We start from the raw sequence: 20,249 nt of genomic DNA, 5'->3' as shown, positions 1-20,249 counted from the left end.
AAGAGGAAGTCCATTTAATCAACCGCAGTGCTCAACTGGTACTTATTCTATCGACCCCGAAAGGATGAAAGGCAAAGTTCACCTCGGCAGAATTTGAACTCAGAAGGGAAAGACGGGCGAAATGCCGCTGAGTATTTTGCCTGGTGTGCTAACGATTGTGCTAGCTCGCCATCTTGTTTTTAATATTAATGTCTATCATAAATACAAAGCAAATGTGGTAAGGAGTAGAGGTAACCAGGAGAAACGTGATGAGTGGAAGAGGTAGAGGTGAGATAAACATGTGGTAAAAGAGAGTGATACAAGGCGAAAGATTTGCGGAGAAAGTGAAGTGCTGTATAAAAACGAGGTGAGGAGAATTAAAGGACGAAACGTGGCGGGAGTGTTAGGTACAGAACGAAAGTTTTTTACATGTGAGAATGAGGAGGCACATGGAAAACATGTAGTGGGAAGTAAAGGTAATTGAGTATATCGTCTCTAGGATTTGTTTTAGTTTTTTAGTCAGGAAATGTTCATTACTCTTTACAGGGTCTCCAAGAAGAGATGAGGAAGATAAACTTGAAATAGCGATTTGGCCTTAAGAGCCTCCGAGATTCGTATGAGGAGATTAGGAAGATATTCTCGAACCAACGACCTGGCATTAACAGCCTTCGAGACTGTTATGAGGGGATGAGGAAGGTATCATTAAACCAGCGACCTGCACTTAAGGGCTTCTGTGAAGAGTGCAGAAGAAATCCTTAAACCAAAGATCTGCAAGAGTGAAAGGTAAAGAGCGTAAAGAGGTATAACTATGCAATGTTTTCTAACTTTGACACAAGACCAGCAGTATTAAGGGTGGAAGTGAGGCGGCAAGCTGGCAGAATCGTTAAGCACGTCGGGCAAAATGCTTAGCGGTACTTCGTCTGTCTTTATGTTCTCGTTTCAATGAATTTTGTCAAAGAGAAGAAGAGGAGGAAGAAGAAGATATGATTTTTTCCTGATACTTTGTTTATCTACTCCAGAAGGAGGAAAAATACTAAGTTGAATTCGGCGGGATTTGAAGTCAGAGCATAGAGAGAAGGAACAAATACAAGTTATTCGTTCCGACGTGCTTACGAATCGGCCAGTTGTGCCACAACCTTATCTAAATGATAAAGGTTTCTGATTTAGTTACAAAGCCAGCAATTTTGAAGGGAGGGGTTAATCGAGGCTGTCAGTTCAAGTACTTGACTATAGTTTTTTAAATTATTGGCCACAAAGGGATAAAATAGAAAGTCGACTCCGACAGAATTTGAAACCAAGTAGTAGTAGTAGTAGTTGTAGTAATAGTAGTAGTAGTAGTAGTAGTAGTAGTAGTAGTAGTAGTAGTAGCAACAGCAGTAGCAGCAGCAGCAGTAGTAGCTGTTGTAGTAACTGTAGTAGCAGTAATAGTACTAGTGGTGGTGGTGGTGGTGGTAGTGGTGATTGTAGTTGTTTTGGTAGTAACTGCAGCGGTGACAGCTGTCTGTAGTAGTAGTATTAGCAGTAGCTGCGGTGGTGGTTGTAGCTATTGTAATCGTGGTATCGACGGTAGAAATATATAAAGCCAGATTTTGGCTGACCGCGGCATGAAAGGTAATAGAAAATCAATTAGAGATTACCGAGTTGTTGTTTGAGATAATGGGTGGCACGAAATAAATCTTTTTACCCATCCGCAACAAACGCTTTAAACATCTTATTTCTGTTTCATCTGCCATTGTTATTGTTATTGCTATTGTTGTTTGTTTCTTGTCTTTTTTTCCAGTCGAATAAATTAATATGTAATGTGTGAAATAAAATACTTTATTGTGAGGCAGCTGATAGTTTAGTAGGATATAGTATATCCACCTGGTGGCGTATGCTCTTTTGTAGGTTTGAATACAAGGTGACGATGGACTGTAACACATACTAACCATCGCCGCCCATCCCACAAAACTCCATGTTAGAAATGGAGCCCGGATCCTCTGACAGATTCGAAACTTATTTCAAGTGGACTGCTAGAGTACTATGTTGCTCTAAATATCGGTTTCAAATTTTGGCACAAGACCAGCATTAGCACCACTGCTCAATTGGTACTTATTTTATCGATCTCGAAAGAATAAAAGACAAAGTCGACCTCGGCGGAATTTGAACTCAGAATGTAAAGACGGACGAAATGCCACAAAGCATTTTGCTTTGCGTGTTAACGATTCTGTCAGCTCGCCGCCATTGTTGCTCTAAATATTATGTACTCTGTACTCTGAATATATCCTCTGAGTCCTACGTCTCGTGAGTTCTGATAATCTAAGTACTGTACTCTCCGATTCCTGTCTGCCTAAGTACGATGTCCTCTGAGTACTGTTATCCCAAGTATTATATCCTCTGTATATAATGGCCCTTAAACACTATGTTCGCTGAGTACTATTTTCTGTCAGTGTTTCTTTAGCCGTCACTAGTGATTTCAAACTATCCCTGGGTTGTTATTAGTAATTCAAATATCACTGAGTGGTGAAGAATAATTTCATCTTATCCTATGCAATTTTAGATTATCCTCACAAAATATTTATGTACAGAAGTGGTAGTAGTAGTTTCAGTGGTGATGGTGATTACGATGTAGTATCAATACTAATGAAGGCTAAAGAAACATTTATTAATTTACAGTGCTCCCACCCCTTACTGCAGCGACCCTTTACTTGCAACCTATGTTTACTGACTCTTTAACACTGCAGAGTGCCGGTAACGGGAGTCAAACTTCCGACCCTTCTATCTCGAAAGAAATGATTGACACTCTACAAAGCTTAGGTGAGGTCCACAGTAAAGTCTTGCTCTTCCACCTGTTACGGTATCGCCAAACTGCTACCGCGGATCCTGTTGCTGTTGCTGCTACTGCTGCACACACATCCTAAACCACATCCATAAATGGGTCACTTGACTAAATGGTCGACACTCTGTAACTTCTGGCCTACGGACGTGCTGTGTCCTCTGTTGTCTTTTTTCCACTAATGGTCTCTTCTCAGAGCTGGCTAGGTTCTTACTCATCTCTCTTCTTTGCTTCTTACAACCCATGCCTGCACTCAATACTACACATGTCATATCTGCTCAGGTATTTGTCTCTCTTCCTTTCTTCATCTTTATTACATCCAATCTCGTCCCTCATGCCCTCCGCTAATTACTACTCCAAATTTCTCTTTCCCTGAACGTCAGCCCTCTGAAACTCCATTTTTACTCATGTCTTTCTTGCAGATGTTGATTTAGAAGGGCTAAAAAAGAACATTGATGGCATTGCCCTCACTGGTTTTAGAGGGTCTCTGAAGGCCAAAATCACTGCCCTCCCCCATATAAATAGTATTTTATCGCAGAGAAGCAAACTAATGTATGCTTTTGGAAGCAGCATGTCGTTATAAATTCTCATTTCTTTCAAAATAAAGCTATGTCGCTGAAGAGGTCGCGAATGGCGATGAAAGGACTTTGGCAAGTCACTGATTGATTGATTAAGTGAATGACCAATCAAGCAATCGATTACACTGGTCAACAAAATGAAACTTTTTTTAATCATCAGAGTTGCTGATTGACTTTTCTGAGTTAATCTTTGATGCTGATTACGAATCTGAAGTCCGATTTCCTCCATCAGGTCGCAGTTTAATGTTAATGATAACTGCTGTTTTAACTTATAGGATACGTAAAGTATGTCTATATAAAGTATATTGAATACAAGATACGATAATTTCATGGCTTTTTATTGTACAAAATTAAAATTGTGTACAAATAAGTTATAATACTCTCAAATGCATAACAACTTAAAATCTTTTGGGATTTGGACTTTCTATGGTGTTTTGTCTCAGGTTCATCTCTGTATAACATTCCTACATTCTAAAATCCTTGATATCGTTGTTCAATCGATGCAATATCTTGATGAAAGCATTCCCCTTGCTCATCAGACACTGCTCCAAGGTTCTCTGCAAAAAATTCCAGATGTGAATCAAAGAAATGGATTTTCAGTGACATCTGACAGCCCATTGCAGCGTAGGAGTCTAGAAGACATTTCACTCCATTTCTAAACTCTAGAGATCTCATGTTGCCTAGGAAATTTTCACAGAGCCATTTGAAGGATTCCCAGGCTTTAAGCTCAATCTCATCCAGTACTGTGAGGAAGTGGTTGTCCTTCAGGAGTTCTGTTATCTGCGGACCTATGAATACACCCTCCTTCAGTTTTGCCTCGGTGATTTTTGGAATTTGGCCTTCACATATTCAAAATCTTTTGAGCTTTTCCTGACAAGTGTCTTCACGAATTGTTTCATGAGGCCAAGCTTTATGTGAAGAGGGGAAAGAAGAACATTTTCTGGGTTTAAAAGTGGCTTACTCTGGACGCTAGAAACTCCCGGCTCATATGATTTTCGCAAAGGCCACTCTGATTGCACATAATGCTTGTTAGTTGCACGGCTGTCCCATAGGCATAAAAAAGCAACAATATTTCGTGAACCCAGATTGCATTCCCATCAACATTCCAATCACTTCAAGTCTCCATATATTTTCAAGCTGTAGTTTGTATACTTTATGGCATTGAGGAGTACTTTCATGTTTTCATAACACTCCTTCACGTGCACTGAATGTCCTGTGGGAATAGATGGTTTCTTATTGGCGTTGCGTAGTTGTACTGCCTTGAGGTTCCTCTTAGATGAATCAATGAATAAGTACCATTCAGCTGGAACATGCTCTTGGAACAAACAGCGAAATAACTCATCAGTCTTATTACTGAAACAAAGTGGTCCATCAACAGAGTAGCACGAAGTCAGATCCCCATTTCTCTTCCTGAAATAAGTAATACAAACATCTTTCTTAAGCGTACACTTTTCTTGTAGGCGAGATGCTAATAGTTCAGCTTTATCCGTCGACAATGACAAGACTCTAACTAAATCATTTTACTCTCCTTGATAAAAAATGTTTGTGGTATGTCTTCATTTTCAATCGTGAAATCTGCATCCACTTCAGTGTCTTCCACAGCAGTTATATTTTCTTCAGGAAATACATTTTCGTCTGACATCTGAAGGCCATTTTCTGGTGGTATTGGAATAGGAAGATCATCATCGTTGTGTGGTACTGGTCCTCTTGCTGATTCCAAGTTGGGATACACAATCTTATGCTTGGTCTTTACAGTAAACCCACATACATTAACGTTGCAGAAATAACAGTCCATGAAATGATCCTTTGGCTCTCTCCATATCATAGGTATTGCAAACGGCATTGTTCTCTTCCTCTTATTTAGCCAATCCCTTAGTCCATTTGAACAAGCTGAGCAGATGATGTGCAGGGCCCAAATCTGATCTTAATTCCCGAGAGAGCAGCCAAAGTATAACTGGTAGATCTTCTTGATTTCATTTGTGATGGCACGTTGCTGAGCTTTGGTGGTAAATGAACCACAGACATGACAAAATATATCAGGACTGTTCTTGCAATGCCTCGACATCCTGAGTAGAATTTGATGATAATGATGACTTGGCACCTTGAACAGAAAGTAAAATTTATGAAAAGAAAAGATTATGAAAACATAAAATTACAAAATGAATACAAATGGTTATAAAACAGAAGTCAGAATTTACATGTATAAGACATTTACGTGTAGCGATACTGCTGATGGAGTTATATATCTCTCTTATCTCATAAAAAAAAACTGTGCCTGATAGAAGGAAACCGATTACATTTTTGAAATCTGCGGACAAAACTACATATAAAACACTATATGATATCCCTGATGAAAATTGGCTATTGATCAGTGTTATTAATACGTTAAATAGTTAACCAATTAACAAATACTAAAGAAGTGAAATAGAACCAGTGCACGTACTTATTATTGGTATAATAAACCCTCCCGAGATACAACCAAAACATATACTTTCTTTCTAACATAGTGATTGATAACGAAGATATTTAATTAACACTTGAACATTGACAGAGTGAAAACTTATCTTGTATAAAAGTTCAGACAGACCATATCTAAGAGTCACTTAGAGACAGTTTCAACTATTCCTCATCGATAAGTTGACAGTTTTGCAGACGGGACCCGAACTCTTGTAGAATCAAATTATCATCGCTTCCGCCTCATCGCCGCCATCTTGACACGGAGAATGTATCATTTAACTCAACTAACATTATCTGCTGACAGTTTTGACATGCTATTTGTGCTCTGCTAATAAACATTGATTGTTTCTGAGAGCAATAAATTAAACTAAAAAGCTACCATCTTTAATGAAAGTGTTTTAACTCCTGCTAAATATTATATAATGAAATATAATGAAATGACCATTCAGTATACATGAATAATTACATACATGCATACATACAAACATACATACATACATACATACATACATACATACATACATACACACACACACACACACACACACATATATATATATATATCAGTTGAATACACACACACACATGTATAATGTATGTATATATATATATATATATATATATATATATATCTCAGTTGATATTTTATTCAATTGATATTCTATACACATACAATTTCAGAAAAAATGCATGCACGCACGCAGAGAGAGAGAGAGAGAGAGAGAGAGAGAGAGAGAGAGAGAGAGAGAGAGAGCGAGAGAGAGAGAGATTGATTGATTGATTGATTGATTAATAGATATGTATATATATATATATATATATATATGCGTGTGTGTGTGTGTACACATACACATACGATTGTCATTTCATATATTTATATAGATATATACACGCATTCGATAGTCAATCCGTATATATAGATATCCAAAATGTTTTCTTGTGACTCTTGATTTATCTAGTTTTTTTTTCTTTTCGTGTTTTTTTGTTTCACCATTTTTTTTTGTTTTCAATGAAACAATGATGTTACAGTATATAGTATGTCGTTATAGCACTGCTGCTGATATTGCTGCCGGTGTTGCTAATGGTGGTGAAGGTGGTGGTGGTGACGAGTTACGAAAACAACAAAACAAACATGGCCGACTACTTTGAAGAAAAATATTATTGTTGTTACTGGAAGGGGGTTCGCCGAGGGGGCCGTGGTGGCCGTGTCGACGGCTGCGGTGGCGGTGGTGATGTTGGCGGTGATGATCGTCGAGCTGGTGACGGCGGCGGCGGCGGTAACATTGTCGGCTGTGGTAGTAGTAGTAGTAGTGGTTGTGGTGGTGATGCTAACAGTGAAAGTAATCGTCGAGGCGGCGGTGGTGGCGACAGCGGAGGCGGTGGTGGCGACAGCGGAGGCTGTGGTGGTGGTAGGGTGGGATTGAGGTGAGGCTAATATTACTGTAGTCAGTAACAGCAACAGTAACAGCAACAGTAGCAGCAATAGTAGTAGTAGTAGTAGTAGTAGTAGTAGTAGTAGTAGTAGTAGTAGTAGTAGTAGTAGTAGTAGTAGTAGTAGTATGTGTTGTCGTCGTCGTCGTTGTTGTTGTTGTTATTGTTGTAGCTTTGCATTGCTGCTGTTTTCGGCACGATATAAAGAAGAAGACTAATTGATAATTATCACAGGTGATGTATATCTGGCGGCTTGCTCTTTCATCTACAGTTTTGAAGTATACGTTTCGCACGTTAAATGAAAGAGAATCACTTCACGCTCTTTCGCGGCTCTAATAGCTTCGTTAGAGATTAGAGGGACATTACGTGTAAGACATTTTCACAAAACTCTCTCTGTGTGCTCTGCGTCAGAGCGAGCATATATATATATATATATATACATATGTAAGATATGTGTATGTATGAGAGCGTGAGCGTATAATCTTTATGTATGTATTTATGTATGTATGTGTAGAGAAAGCAAGAAGATACAAAAAAGAAATAAACAATATCAACAACGGCAACAACAAAAACACGGCTTGTCTGTGTGAGCTTGTTATAGATTTACTTTAAAAGCGAGCGGCCCGCTGCAGGTCTTTGATGAAAGAAAGAAATGAAGCCAGGTAGTCGACAAAACAAAAGTAGGTAAAGATCAATACACGAGCCCGCATGTGTAAATAGTTTCCTTTCTTTCTCTCTCTCTCTCTCTCTCTCTCTCTCTCTCTCTCTCTCTCTCCTATCTCTCCTCTCTCTCTCTCACTTTATATATATATGATCCATTTAAGCATGTAGGTGTTCATACGTGTGCTAAGTTGCGTCATGTAGAATATATAAATACATATATATATATACACACACATACATATATATATATATATATATATATATAAATACACACACACACATATATCTATATATAGTTAGATAGATATATATATAGATGTTTATATATATATACATATATATAAATACATACACACATACACACATACACACACACACACACAGATACACACATATATATATAGATAGATAGATACATAGATAGACAGATAGATAGATTATGTATGTATGAATGCGTACGCACAGATACATACATACATATATATATATATATATATACATAGATACACACACAAACACACACACACACATGCATACATATATACGTCTGCATGTGTCTACATGTGTGTGGGTGTTATGAATGTATATCTATATCTAACGTATGTTTATGCACATGTATGTGCATATATATATATATATATATATGTGTGTGTGTGTATGCTTATATATGTATGAATATATGTGTACGTATATATCTGTATGTATTTCTGTTGCGTGCGTGCGTGCAACAGAACGAAGTCTTATACAAAGAAAATTGCTTCTCCGCTCAAACTGATCATCTCCTGGGAGAGGTCGAAAGTTTAAAGTTTATATTCTGGTGAGAAGAAAAGGGAGAAAGAATATACACGTAGTAATTTACATCAGAAAGATTTTCGAAGGACGACCACCAAACATTGACGCTGAAAGCTGAGGAGAGTCGGAGAATCACAGTATCGTGTCAAAAGTACTGTCCACTTCTCATAGCTTTTGCAGAAGCCTAGCGCTCAAAGGATCGCAGAACCACATGATTCTACTCTAAAAACAAGAGGGATCTGTATGAATTGTGTGTGAAATTCTTCAAATATTTCAATGTGTTGAACAAGCCTTATAATAAAACCTCACAGTACATTTGCTCGACATGCAAGAAGCAGTACCGTAAATCCTCGTGTATAGTCCGCCCTTGAGTATAATACGCAGGGGATTTTTAGGGAGCTGTACTTCTGAAAAACCTAAACCTTGTGTATAATACGCACCCCTTCTCTAACTTGAGTCGTGCGTAATTAAGCCAGCAGCACCTAGTCGAACAAACACTTCTACGCATGCCTAATACAATAATGGTAATGTTCTTAACTGTTATATGGGAATGTAAGTAGATTTGCAAATTGTTTTTGTTACATGTTATTCTGTGTTTTGAATACTTTTATTTTAATAAATGTTGCTTACTGCAAGTTATGGATGATTCTTTTATGACTTCATTGCTTTCAGGCTTAGCTTAAGGTATTTTCGCGCCCGACATCACAAAATGCGTCTGAATAAACATTGCCGGACAGCAAACAGAGACTCGGACATTGCTTAGAAAATATTTTTAAAGGATTGTGACCTTGAAATTTTTGGAAAAATGCGGTTTATACACGAGGATTTACGGTAGTCAAATTTGTTTAAACGGCATTCACCGCTTATAATAAGGACAGTTTAGATATCCAAGTTCTTGTTCGGTGACACATCTAAAGTGTGCCGCCGAAGGCAGCCCTTGAGTTTGTCCCTCTACAATCCTCCCCTATACAGACTTATACAGTAGACCCAAAAGTGCCATCCCCTTAAAAGCGTCGCTGGAGGCGGATCACACTCTCATTCCCCCACTCCGAGCTCAGCTACGTTCCTAGACATGTTGAGATGGTCATGGCAGGCATAAATTTGAGAGGTAGTACTGAGCAGAAATATCTTTAATCAATTAAGGTTGAACAGGAATTAAACAACAACAACAACAACAACAACAATAGCAACAACAACGATAATATAAGTTATTTGGAACCTGAAATTATACCACATCGCAGCAACATGTTAAGACGAAGGTAGTGTCGTCGCTGTTGTAACATCGATGCAATAGATTTAGTTCCAGCAACGAATAATTTCATTCATTTAATACTCAAGTAAAAGGATGATCGTATACTTTTTAACAAAGCACTCAGTGCTTACGTTACCAACAGACCTCTTGGCTAACCCTAATATCCAACTTAGGATAACAAAAAACCCCTGAAACATCGTTATCTGTTAATGTTCCTTAAGTAAAAGTGATAGTCATCTTAATGGCTACGGGTGTTGGACTTGTGGTCGTATGATAGTGGTTTCGATTCCTGGACCAGGCAACGCGTTGTTGCTCCAGTCAACTCAGCCGGCAAAAATGAGTAAACCTGCGATGGACGGGCGTCCCGTCCAGGAGAGGAATTTATGCGTCGTGGAAACCGGGAAACTGGCTCGATGAGTCTATGACTCGGGAAGTAACCTTACTACTACTACTACTACTACTACTACTTACTACTACTACTACTACTACTACATATCTAAGTTTCTTCTTTTCAGGAAGGCGTTGTGCGATATAGCATTTTTTGGGTTTTAAAAAATCCAACACCATGTCGATTATTATTTTTGTTTTAGCCTCAAGCCTTTTTGATCCTGCAGACTTATACTCAATAGGGTTTCTTCACACACATATTATACATTGTTCGTCTCAGTAAAATGTGGTCAGGGTTCTTGAATATCTGGCTGCTCGCCTCCTTAATTCCACCCTAACAACCTCTTCCATTGCCTTATCTTACAAAGGAACCTGTGGCTTTGTGAATTGTGGTCAAGGGAAAAGTGTCAATCGATACATTGAGAGACAGAGAACTAAGGATGTGTCCATGAATATTTGACGGCTCTCTTTCTCAAACCACTGACAGCACCTTTCATTGCATTATGTAATAAAGTCTCCCGTGGCTTATGCGAAATAATAATAGTAAACAGCGCAATATCCAAGTGGCGTAACTATATACCAACAAATGTGTTTTAGTTATTTTATCTGATCATGAAAATCTGTAAGACATAGTACGAATGCTAACAGTTGTGCAAACTCAAATCTAATCTCAAACATATTAATACATAAAATACAGGAGTGAAATATAATTTTGTAAATAATTATAGCGTACAGACATGTTAGTTTAGTATTCGATGGGTAGATTACCAAATTTATCTAATAACAGTCTTCAGTAAAGTAGGGGGTGTACTTGAAAAGGTTGATTTACGTCGAACAAAATGCACCAGTCTAATGAACTGTACTGACGTTATGTGAGGAGTTAGCTGACGCCTTATGAATGTTAAAATACTCGTTATTCATTGACGGATCAATTGATATAAACATCAGAAAACTGTACTGAACTGAGAGGTATTTTTCCTGTAAGTATGAAGGAGTGCAATCATATTTTTATTAGAGATAATTCTTGTTGTATCAACAACTGCGAAAGTCTTTAGAGTGCAACTGAAAGTTACAGAAGAGAAGAACAAAAAGGAAAAGCAAGAGGCAGAAGTTTAAAAAAAACAATAACAAAAATCAAACGATTTTTATGTTATCCCTTGAACAAATTATTCTTTCGACAGTATTAATTGGCTTCATGCAATTTGGAAATGGTAAATGTGAAACTGAAATTAGATGACGAATAAAGATTGCAAAGAAAACATTTGAAAACATGTCCAAAGCTTTTTCGGTTGTGCATATTCAGAAAAATAGTTTTAGTGCTTTAAATCATATAATATAGGTCCATTTTTGTGTATAGGACCGGGGTGACCTTTTGAGACATCTTGGGGGAAAAAAGTACATTTTATTTACCATCAAATGTAGTACAACTTTTATATTTACAATAAACAATTTTACAGGAGGTAATATTTATTCTCATTTAAATGCGGATGTTCTGACAGAACAAACTATACTGCGGTAGATAGCTTGAGAGAAACTCTGATATTGGCTTTTGGTGCAAAATGCACTCTTGCTTATATTGATAGAGGGGGTGGGGGATAAATCCCCGCTATCTACTGCGCCGAAACCACTAGATCACGTATTTTCGACTTTCCTTGGTTTCGTTAATGATATTTAAAGAAACGATACCAGAAGAGGAGCTAGTTTCGCGGGTAGCCTGTGAGCGTGTTAAAAAAATGTATATTAACGACAAAGGCAGTATTAATATCAAAAGCCAATATGGGAGATTCTGTCATGATATCTACTGCAGTATTGTTTGTTCCGACAGAACATCCACGTTTAAGTCAAGATAAGTATTATCTCTCGGTACTGTCTGTGGCGCTGATATATACTTTTACAAGAATAAAGTTTACCAGAGTAAAAACCTTCAAATTTAAAAGTCTTTATATAATATATTAAAGTGTTAAGGCAGCGAACTGGCAGAACCGTTAGCACGCCAGGCGAAATGCTTAGCCGTATTTCGTCTGCCGTTACGTTCTGAGTTCAAATATTCCGCCGAGGTCGACTTTGCCTTTCATCCTTTCGGGGTCGATTAAATAAGTACCAGTTACTCACTGGGGTCGATGTAATCGACTTAATCCGTTTGTCCCTTCTGTGTTTAGCCCCTTGTGGGTAGTAAAGAAATAGGTATTTCGTCTGTCTATACATTCTGAGTTCAAATTCCGCCGAGGTCGACTTTGCCTTTCATCCTTTCTCAGTTGATAAATTAAGTACCAATTGCGCACTGGGTTCGATGTAATCGACTGGCCCCCTCCCCAAATATGTCGGGCCTTGTGCCTAGAGTAGAAAAGAATATTTATTTAAGGCGGCGAGCTGGCAGAAGCGTTGGCACGCCAGGCGAAATGCCTAGCGGTATTTCGTCTGCCGTTACGTTCTGAGTTCAAATTCTGCCGAGGTCGACTTTGCCTTTCATCCTTTCGGGGTCGATAAATTAAGTACCAGGTACGCACTGGGGTCGATGTAATCGACTCAATCCGTTTGTCTGTCCTTGTTTGTCCTCTCTGTGTTTAGGCCCTTGTGGGTAATAAAGAAATAGGTATTTCGTCTGTCTTTACGTTGTGTTCAAATTCCGCCGAGGTCGACTTTGCCCTTCATCCTTTTGGGGTCGATAAATTAAATACCAGTTGCGTACTGACGTCGATCTAATCGACTGGCCTCTCCCCCCAAAATTTCGGGCCTTGTGCCAAGAATAGAAAAGTGTTAAGACCTTATGCCTAGAGTAGAAAAGAATATATTAAAGTGTTAAATTTATTTTGAATTACTCCTTTGATTTCGAAGGTATTAAACACATGATGTGATGCCCCTAGCAGGTGACAACCCGGATCAACACCCTAGTTGCTCGTAGCTTCTAGTGACTCATATCCTTTTGCAGATATGTCTTGTCCGCGTCTATTTTCGGTGAGCTGGCAGAATCTTCAGTGCGTCGGACAAAATGCTTAGCGGTATTTCTTTACGTTCTGAGCTCAAAAACTGCCGAAGTCGACTTTGTCATTCATCCTTTTAGGGGTCGATAAAATAAAGTATCAGTCAAATACTGGGGTCGATGTAATCGACCAACACAATCTTCTTAAAACTGCTGGTTTTGTACCGAGAAGGAAGTGCTCTCTCACTTGGCGAAGACTTGTGCCTTTGATGGTCAGGGTGATGCTGGATCTGTGGGGGTTCCTTGATTGGCTCTAACTGGAGGTTCTCTTGCTTCAGGAGGATTGCATCATAGATGTGTGCACATACTGTGTATACTTTTATCTCATTTCACCTTCCTTTCCATTTCTTTTCCCTCATCTTGTTTTGTAACCCCCTCTCCCCACATGAACTGTAAACTGTCCTTGTAATGTTCCCCTAATCTGTGCCCCTGAAGTAAATAAAAGAAATAATAATAGTGATGATGAGGATGATGATGGTAGTGGTGGTGGTATTTCTTTTATTTGCCACCAGGACGAAGGATGAGGGGGACAATTCAAAGACAGACATAAAGTATGGGGGTTTACATATAATGAACTCCACACGCACACACTTTATGTCTGTCCTTGTATTGTCCCCAGCATCATTCGTCCTGGCTGCAAGTGAAATCATCATCATCATCATCAGCAGCAGCAGCAGCATCATTATCATAGTGCTCAGAATATCGTGTTCCTTCGACTGTTCTCTTCCCCATTTCTTCATGTTTCTGTCTTTATATGTTATGCTGGGCATTGATCTTTCCATCTCGTGTTGGCAGATTACCAGTTTTCCCTTCCATCTCTGCTGTTAGGGTCTACGTTTTCAGGTTCGTAAACAACTTCTAGAGATCTGCTTTGGTTTCAGATTTTTCTTTTGAAGCAGTTTTCATTGAGTTGCCTGATTTCATAACACCATCCTTGTTGAAAGAAACCCAACTTAACATTTATTTTCTTCTCTTTGTCATTCTATTTTGCAATTATACTTTGACCTAGGTTTTCTATTTGTTCTCTTACATTCACCGACCTCTACAACAAACACGTCTGGTGTCGCCTCAATATTATCAGGAATTTTGTTCTGCTCCAGTGAAATTAGGTAAAGAGAAAATGTATGAGAGCTTGGATGATGAACTGAGCCTCTAATCTTAAGGCTTTGCCTGCAGCCTTGTCAAAAGCTGTAAAACATACACAGACACAGACAGACAGACAGACAGACACACACACACACACACACACACACACACACACACACACACACACACACACACACACACACACACACACACACACACACACACACACACACACACACACACACCACACCACACTCACATTATTTACACAGTATTTATGCAGTATTATAAATCTAGCCTCATAATAATCGATTCATGATACCGAACGCTTTCATGTTAAATAACCATCCAAGTGTGGAAAGGTATATTAACAATCATCGGACATGACTGAATGGAAGAGTATTTATTTTCTGGCTTACGAAAACTTATTGGACAAGCACATACATACATACATACATACATACATACATACATACATACATACATACATACATACATACACAAACACACAATGCACACATAAGTGATAAAAAGAGTGCAATGAAATGGCCGCAGGAAGTGGTCTTTCTGTTTCTTTTTCTATATTAAAATTTTAGCTGACGTAGAAAATTACCATTCATCTTAGATTCTATTGTATTCTTTTATACATTTGGTTGGAAAGAATGTTGTGCCTCAAGATGGGAAATAAATAAATTATTCTTTGATGTTAATTGATATTTTAATCAAGATAATATTTCCCTTCTCTATTAGTAACATAATCCCATCCCTTTGGCAAATTGTTGATTCCTCGGGCGTCAAAGACTTAAGATTTTTGAAGCAAAGAAACACTCAATATCAATTTAAACTTCTTTATTTTTAATAATGTTGCAGTGATCTGAAAAGATGATAGTCAGCGGAGAAAGGAGAAAAAAGCAAAACCTCCATATTTAGTTCCACAATCTTTTCCTGAATGACTTGGGCACTAGGGGAACTTACATTACACTGTAAAAACGATTTTTGTCCTTCGGTAGAAACTGTTAATTTCTATTTGCTTATCCCTAAAAAGTATGAAAAATGGCTAATATTTCCTTCAAACTTTGTTTTTGTTACATTTATTCAAACCCCCAGAGTATCCCTCTCAATACATGGCTATGATGCTCCCCACTACTACTCCTGTTCATGATCAGAGATGCACATATTGTCAACCACTCGGGGACATGCTCAAGTGGTTACGATCAAGCAACATGCTCAAGTGGTTACGATCAATCTGTGGTATTGAGCAGAATATTTACTATAATAATATTTCTGCTTCAGCAACTTGGCGCTGAATTTGCCTGAAATGTACTGGAAAAATAGGTCAGTTTCAAAACATTGATGTCCAGGTCACAAAAACAAAGTTCTAGAAATTCTGCTTCAGCAACTCAAAGCTACATCTGTCTTAAATGTATTGGAAAATAGGTCAGGTTCAAAACATTGATGTTCAAGACATAAAAGCAGAGTTTAAAGGGAAAAATAGTCATTTCCTTTGATTCCTAGATAGAAGTAAATAGGAAATAACACTTCTGACCAAAGAGAAAAATAGATAAATAAATGAAATAAAATAAATATTTTATCACAGAGTATTATCGTGTGCGAACAACACTTATTTACAATTGACTAATGATGGGCACATTTTCTTTTGCAAAATTTTGTGTAGCTGCATCCAATTGCCGACAATATTCATCAGCTTTAACTGTTTAATTTTTGTTTAACACTTCATGATGTGCGTCACCCTTCATATCCCATCGAGCATAGAACATGACATTTTCCCTTGTTCATTGAGTGCTAATCAGTGTCGTTTTCTTTGGATATGATTAGAGAATCCCTTTCTCATCACTTGCAATGATTCTCCTCAGGAAAGTTTCGGTGACATATTTCCTCTTCAGTGGCAACCAAGAAGGCAACTTTTTGATTGAGCTGAGAAGCAATCAGGTGACGAGGGGCCCACTGACCAAGTTTTGGCACGTTTTCCTAATTCATGAATGTGTTTTGTGATCGAAGTGTGACTTTAGCCGGAAAGTTTCGCTGATGTTCGTGCCAGAATGCTTCGGATTATCTTCAAATGTGGTTTTCGGAGCTCAATGTTAACAGAGCTTCGTCGTTCAGATTGAGAGCGAAAATGACCAAACCATCGATGACGTGTCCGGAGGCTTCAAGCTTCATTTTCATAGACAGAACGAATATTTCTTGCTTCTTCTATTGTTGAAGAAGCCCTTTTGAATTCATACAGCATGCAACGTCTGATATAGGTCTGAACTAAACTCCTTTAAAAAGGATGAAATCGATACGAATTTAGCCATTATCATATAAAGAGAAAAAGAAACATTATCTTTTTATTTTTTATCTTTTACTTGTTTCAGTCATTTGACTGCGGTCATGCTGGGGCATAGCCTTGATGTGTTTTAGTCGAACAAATTGATCCCAGAACTTATGCTTTTTTATAAAACCTAGTTTCGTTCTCTTTTACCGAACTGCTAAGTTACACACCAACACCTGTTGTCAACCGATGGTGAAGGAAAACACAGATACAACGACACGTGCGCACGCACACACACACATACACACACACACACGCACACACATATATGACGGGCTATTTTCAGTTTTCGTCTCAAGGCTTTGGTTAGGCCGAAGCTATAGTAGAAAACACTTTCCCAAGGTGTCAGGTAGTGGGAGTGAACCCGGAACCATGTGGTTGATAAGCAAGCTACTTACAACACAGCCACGCCTGCAGCTAGAATGTAAAAATTAATGCTAATTTTACCGTAAAAATTCAAAAAAACATCTTCAAAGTGATCATGTCAGAAAAGCGACAGGACTTTCTTTCCTACCAAATAACAACCCCCCCCACACACACACATACAAATAATTTTCTAAGATCATAAACGTTTGTATACCGTGGGAAGAAGGGAAATCTGATACAGACCACCACCAGGTTTCTCAGGCTCTGTTTTTAATGGTCAGTCCGAGGTTATAGTAGAAAGCACTTGTCCTGGATGTCGCACTATGGGATTGAACCTGGAACTTCTCATCCACACAGCCATGTTTAAATACTTTTTGTTGTTTAAGGCATTGAATTGCGTCCGTATTTAGGAAATCATCACAACAGGCTTAAGTTAAACAAATCGATCAATTTCTTTTTAGTGAGCCGCTAGGTTTCGAGGACGTAAACAAACCATCACTCACCAAGTATTACTGGGTGACAAGCACAAAAATACATATATGAACACGCGCGCAACACACACACACACACACACACACACACACATATATATATATATACACACACACAATGGGCTTCCGCACAGTCCCCGAGTACAAAATTTACTCACAAAACACTTGCTAACCGGTTGCTCGAAGCGGCCTTAAAACCGATAACTGTCGAAAGTATTGACATTAAATTAGGTGGTGCTCCAGCATGGTGACGCTCATGATGCTGAAACCAATAAATGACAGAATAACAAGAAGCTACGATGACATACTGGAGACCTGTCAACAGAAATAAAGGGAAAATTCATAGATACACATACATTTACACACACACACATACGCACACAAACAAACATACACACACACACAAATACACACACGAAATTAATATAAACAACAGGTTGCAATGTTTCACCAAATATAAAAAATTATAATCGTTACCAAATGTGACTAGGCTGTTAAAAAGCACCTACATTGCTAGAAATAAGAGCTAAAATACTGTAGTTGACGCACATGAATGAAAACACATACATTAACAGGGACCAAAATTGTCTGAAAAATGCCGACTGAGAATTCTTAAGACTGACGTCAGTATCGGCAATTTTCGTTGCCCCATCAAATGTGTTTGTGTGTGTGTGTGTGTGTTGTGTGTGTGTGTGTGTGTGTGTGTGTGTGTGTGTGCGTATATATATATATATATATTATTCCTTAAGAAAAACATTAACAGTGACTTCGAACTTTCGCCCAGCTTGGGCATCAACAGATTGTCATCGGATGGGACGGTGTTGGGTTAGCTAGTCATTGTCAAACTCTTCTTGTTAAAGAAGAATAAAATTGTATTCTACCAAAATTATTGCGTAATTCTCCTGTTTAATGTTAAATTGTTTTTATTATAATATAAAAGCAAACGTTTGTGTGTTGTGTGTTGTGTGTATAATTGTTATTATGATTTCACTTAGGCATAGCACTACTAATTACTAGTTGTTAGTGCTCGTTATATACATGCTTTAGAGTAAAGCGTCACGCGAGTACAGAGCGAAATATTACTTGACGAATGACGAGCGAACAGGAATTACGTAATCACCTGCATTAGCTTACTGCTGTTTCTGCTGTAGAAACAGTGCACTCAGAGTTGGGTGCTTGTAGAGCGTATGTCTACTTCGGAAAGCATTTAAATACCAAGGAAGTTATAGGATGTTGCACAAGCAGTCGGCTGTGAGTGCGTGCATTGTTTCTAATAGCAGAAATAACTGTTAGCTAATGAATATGATTGCATAACTTCTGTTGCAACTCATTTAAATACATATAATCTCTCCACGAAAACCTCCCTCCACCTCTTATGTTTTTTCCCTTCTTTATTGCACTGCAATATAATACAGGAATTTCTTCCTCTTTCTCTCTACTATATATCATTCTATTTATACTATTCACTCGCGCAGTCTCAGTTATCTTCTTTTCGCATTACATCTCTAATCCCCACTACTTACTGTGGTAAAGATCCATCTTTCTGCTTTTCACTTCTCTCCCTCGCTTTTTCTCCCCACCTCTCTCTCTCTCTCTCTCTTGCTTACTCTCTCTCATTTTATCTTATATTCATTGTCTGTTGCCTAACTGTTAGGTGACGGCTAAGTTTTTCTCCCGTCCTGTCTGTCAGCATCATGTCTCTCCCCCAGTTTTTATCTCTCTCACTCTCTCTTTCTATCCACATTGCACTCAGTTTCCCACAAAAAGTATTTGCGTTTCTAATATTCTGGTTTTAAAGATACTTCCTTTCACTTCCTTCCAACTCTTTCAGCGCAGCCACTGCTTTCCCTGCATAGCGACACAAGAGTGAGCGAACGACCGAGAGAGAGAGGGAGAGAGAGAGAGAGAGAGAGAGAGAGGAGAGAAGGAGAAGGAGAGAGAGAAGGGGAAAGAGAGATACAGACCCCAAAGGGTAGAAACCAATCGACAACAAAAACGTTGATGGGTGACATCGTAATGTATATATTAGAGTATATGCTGCGGAAGTTGTAAATCGTGATCACATCGAAATGTTCTTTTTGATAACAATAACAGACTTAAACTTTAGGAATCGGAAGATATAATAATATTCTGAGCGTTTAAGGGAGTCTCTAAGCGTGATGACAATACATATTTGATAACATTATCAGTAATTGTACAAAACGGCTCCCACAATTCATATGTGTGTGTGTGTGAGTATGTGTATGTATCTAACTCTCTCAATACATCTATATATATATATCTATGTCTATGCACATGTATGTTTGAAAGTGAATACATGTTTATATGTGCGCGTGTGTTTGCTCGTATGTGTGGTGTGTGTGCGCGCGCGCACGTTTGAGTGTGTATGTATATATACTCTTTTTACTCTTTTACTTGTTTCAGTCATATGACTGCGGCCATACTGGAGTACCGCCAGGACTTATTCTTTGTAAGCCTAGTACTTATTCTATCGGTCTCTTTTGCCGAACCGCTAGGTTGTCAAGCGATGCTGGGGGACAAACACAGACACACAAACATATACACACACATACATACACACACACACACACACACACACACACACACATATATATATACATACATATATACATATAT

The 20,249-nt window shown here is 38.3% G+C and overlaps 1 long non-coding RNA gene across 1 annotated transcript in view; it reads left to right on the top strand.

Annotated features, from left to right (window-relative positions):
• The first annotated feature begins 3,904 nt into the window (after positions 1–3,904).
• Positions 3,905–20,249, top strand: part of LOC118761724 — an 18,649-nt gene continuing 2,304 nt past the window's right edge. The window contains exons 1-2 of the long non-coding RNA XR_004997595.1: positions 3,905–4,047; positions 7,710–7,715. This is a non-coding gene — a long non-coding RNA (uncharacterized LOC118761724). The remainder of the gene's footprint in view (positions 4,048–7,709; positions 7,716–20,249) is intronic.

Source organism: Octopus sinensis, linkage group LG2 (genome assembly GCF_006345805.1).
Source record: "Octopus sinensis linkage group LG2, ASM634580v1, whole genome shotgun sequence".
Classification (NCBI taxonomy): domain Eukaryota; kingdom Metazoa; phylum Mollusca; class Cephalopoda; order Octopoda; family Octopodidae; genus Octopus; species Octopus sinensis.
Note: the sequence above shows the minus strand (reverse complement) of the source record. Positions and strands in the feature narration are given on the sequence as shown.